Below are 4,051 nucleotides of genomic sequence, written 5' to 3'. Positions count from 1 at the left end.
CGCACACGCGGCGGTGGCGGGTTTTCCGGCGGTTGGTTTTCCGGCGGGGTTCCCTCTGCACACCTTCCCGAAGTGCCCCTTCTTACCGCACTTAAAGCAGGTGGTGCCTTTCGCCGGGCACAGGTTTCTGGTGTGCTTTGGCTGCCCGCAGAAGTAGCAGTTGGGTCCTTGACGCGTTGCGGCTGTCGTAGGGCTTCTGGGGGGAGAGCTGGGCCCCGCCGGTGTTGGGCTGCCGGGCGGGGAAGATGCCTTCCAAGATGGCGGCGCCCTCGGCGCACACGTGGCAGCGTGGGCGGCGCGGACTGAAGAGTAGGCGTCCGAGTTTCTCTGGGCCATCTCCAGGGACCGCGCGGTGTCCGCAGCCTGTTTCAGGTCCAACTCCGTTTTTTCCAGCAGTCTTTGCCGGATGTGAGTGGAGCTGAGGCCTGTGATAAAGGCATCGCGAACAAGCTCGTCGGTGTACACTGCGGCTTTTACATCTCGGCACTTACAGTCCTTGCCAAGCTTTTTCAGGATGCTTAGGAACTCCTCCACCGATTCCCCAGGTCGCTGTGCGCGAGTAGCGAGTAGATGCCTAGCATACACCTCATTCGTAGGCTGCTGGTAATGCGCCTTTAAGGTGTTGCAGGCGGCCAGGTACGTATCGGCGTCTTGGATGAGGGGGTAAACCCGGTGGCTTACCCAATTCCGTAGCATTCCGAGTCTCATCTTCGCAGTGTCCGTAGCGTCTTTGACGGCTGCGGAATTGTCCAGGAAGAATTCCATACAGTCAAACCAGTGTCCGAAGCGTGCTGATGCGTCCGGAGCATGTTGATCCAAATCCAAACGTTCGGGTTTCAGGAGTTGATCCATAGTGTTGAAAATTGAGTTAATAAAATTGATGTGCCTCAATTATTCCGAGACTCGAAGTTAGCAGAACAAAAGTAAGGCTTTTATTAACTCAGAACATAACACGTAAAATAGAGAGATGTCTACCTTCAGGAGGCTGAACCCGACTGAAGTTAGATTACAAAGGAGCCAGGTATGGGCGGAGCCCTGCACACAACCAGTTCCAGCACATTCCAATACATAATACATGAGGACTGGGGGAAGGGAAAAGACACAGAAAGCAGGCAGTTACAAGACACAGAAAACAGGCAGTGATGAATGGAATATATTTCATCACATGTACCTTTAAGGGGAGAACTACTTTTTACAGCTCCTGTATACCGTAGTACCGGCAGTGCCCACACCTGTATATAAACCCTGAGTAGGGATCTGTACTTTAGTTTTAGAGTAACCTGCTTCCAGTAAACACCTGTTGATTGTTCCTCTGCAGTCTCTGTCGATTTATTGAAGGACACCATACATCAACATTCACGGATTCAACAGTGGCGACGAGTCGATTCGAACCTACCTGCAAATCTGTAGAAGAAGGCCGATTCCACCAGTGCGGGCGTCGACCATCCGGAGAGGACTTGAACATCGCAGAGGAGGCTGTGGAGAGCTGGGCTGGGTTCCCCAGTCGAGACGATCCAGCACAGTGGGCTGGCAGCAGGTACGGCGCAGACCCTTCCCGGACGGCAGTGGCTGGAGCCGACCGACGGCACAGAAAAAGGCCGAGCAGCATCGACGGGGTAAGAGAGAGGGTAAAGCGCACAGGGCGCAGCCGGGGTTGAAGACCGAGCGGCGTCAACGAGAGAAGGGAAAACGCGCAGAGCGCGGCTGGGGTTTCAAGGGCTGAGCAGCATCCGCGGGAGAAGAAAGAAGCGCGGGAGATGCCATTTTGAGCCAGCGGAGAAGAAGGGAGAGCGAGGGAGACGCCATTTTTAGCCAGTCTAACCACACCCAGGGATGCAGAAGAGTGGCAGTGTCACAGCGTTCGACAATGAAGTCGAAGATTGGGCAACATATACAGAATGTGTAGAAGTGTACTGCAAGGCGAATGAAGTGCCAGATGCCAGGAAAGCACTGGTATTGTTGAATTCCAAGGGTGCAAAAACGTACGGCTTACTGCGAAACCTAATAACCCCAGAGAAGCCAGTAGAAAAGGATTTTGGAAACATAGTGTCAATCCTACAGAACCACTTAAACCCCACACCACTGCTGATAGCAGAAAGATTTAAGTTTCACTAAAGGAACCAGCATAAAGACGAAAGTAATGCTCAGTATTTAACGGAACTGTGCAAACTATCGAAACACTGCCAGTTTGGAACGGGACTAGCAGATACTTTAAGGGACAAGTTTGTGTGTGGGCTTCAAAGAGAAGGAACCCAGAAACGGCTTCTATCAGAAAAGGATCTTACGCTGGACAAGGCTTTCAGCATGGCAGTATCACACGAAGCAGCCGCACGGGGCGCTGCAGAGATACAATGGAGATCGCAAGAATATGGCACAAATGAAATGTCATATGGAGCAGTGAAGTGTTATCGCTGCGGCAGAACAACACACGACCATAAGGATTGTTGGTTCAAGGACCAAGTGTGCAGACAGTGTGGAAAAGTAGGACACATAGCAAGTGTCTGCAGGTCGGGAAAGAAAACCAGCAGCAAGAAATCTCCACAGGAGAAGTACAAAAAGGTACATAAGGTGACGGAGAGTAGTTCAGACGAACAGAAAAGTGATTCAGACTCCAGAAGCAAGGAGCTGGGTTGTCTGAAACTGCATCATGTAATCAAAATGGAGGATCACCAAACTATCTGGGTCACGCTCAAGATAGACGGAGTCCAAGTGAAAATGGAAGTGGACACAGGATCAGCCCTAACAGTCATAAACCGAAGGGACTACAAGCGGCTATTCTCACATATACCCTTGAGAGATACAGAGATTGTCTTGAAGACGTACATGGGGCAAAAAGTCTACCCCAAAGGAAAAATAAGGGTGAACGTGATATACAACGGCAAGGAAACACCAAAAATGGACATATATGTGTTGCCAGATGGAGGACCACCACTACTAGGGCGTGAATGGATCCGGAAGATACAGCTAGATTGGCATTCCATACAAGCACTGACTGTAGATGCCAAAAAGGATGACGATGTCACACCGGGACGACTGTCAAAAATGCTAACTGACGCACAAGAAGTGTTCCAGGAGGGACTCGGAACACTAAAAGGCATAACAGCAATGATCAAAATAGAGGAAAATGCAAACCCAAAGTTTTTTAAGGCCAGACCGGTACCTTATGCGATCCGCCCAGCCGTCAAAGCAGAGCTGGAAGGTTTGGAACGTTCAGGAGTACTATCCAAAGTGGACTGGAGTGAGTGGGCTACACTCATCGTTCCTGTAATGAAGAGGTCGTTGAGAAATACGCCTGGGGAACCAAAGAAGGTTCGCTGTGGGGACTTTAAGGTGACAGTGAACCCAGTCCTTCACACTGTACAATATCCACTTCCGCGGATTGAAGATATTTTCGCCTCGCTATCTGGAGGGAAACGCTTCACTAAGATTGATCTGGCCCAGGCGTACCTGCAAATGGAGGTAGAAGAAGCCTCGAAACAGTACTTCACGATCAACACTCGTAAAGGTCACTACCAATACAACCGGCTGGTGTTCGGGGTAGCATCATCTCTGGCTATTTGGCAAAGGGCAATGGATCAAGTGCTGCAAGGGATTCCAGGGACCCAGTGTTATTTGCACGACATCCTGGTCACGGGCGAAAATGACAGTGATCACCTCGCCAACCTGGAGCAGGTGCTCACTAGATTGAAGGATTATGGGCTCCGAGCTAATCGCCACAAATGCGAGTTTTTCCAGAAGCAGATCTCGTATTGTGGCCACGTTATTGATGAAGAGGGGTTACATAAGTCCCCTGAAAAGATTGAGGCAGTAGTCAAGGCTCCAGCACCGGAAAATGTGTCACAACTGAGGTCGTTCCTCGGGTTGGTGAACTACTACCATAAGTTCTTGCCGAATTTGTCTACAGTTCTACACCCACTGAACACCCTACTGCAAACGGGGGTACCATGGAAGTGGAATGACGAATGTAAACGAGCTTTCCAGAAGTGCAAAGAATTGATCACATCAAAAGAGGTGTTGGCTCATTTCAACCCAGCACTACCATTTCAGCTGG

This window comes from Somniosus microcephalus, unplaced genomic scaffold (assembly GCF_052327205.1).
Source record: "Somniosus microcephalus isolate GS21.2 unplaced genomic scaffold, FLI_Smic_1.0 scaffold145, whole genome shotgun sequence".
In the NCBI taxonomy this organism is placed as follows: Eukaryota; Metazoa; Chordata; class Chondrichthyes; order Squaliformes; family Somniosidae; genus Somniosus; species Somniosus microcephalus.
The sequence above is the reverse complement of the archived record's forward strand: the minus strand, read 5'-3'. Positions refer to the sequence as shown.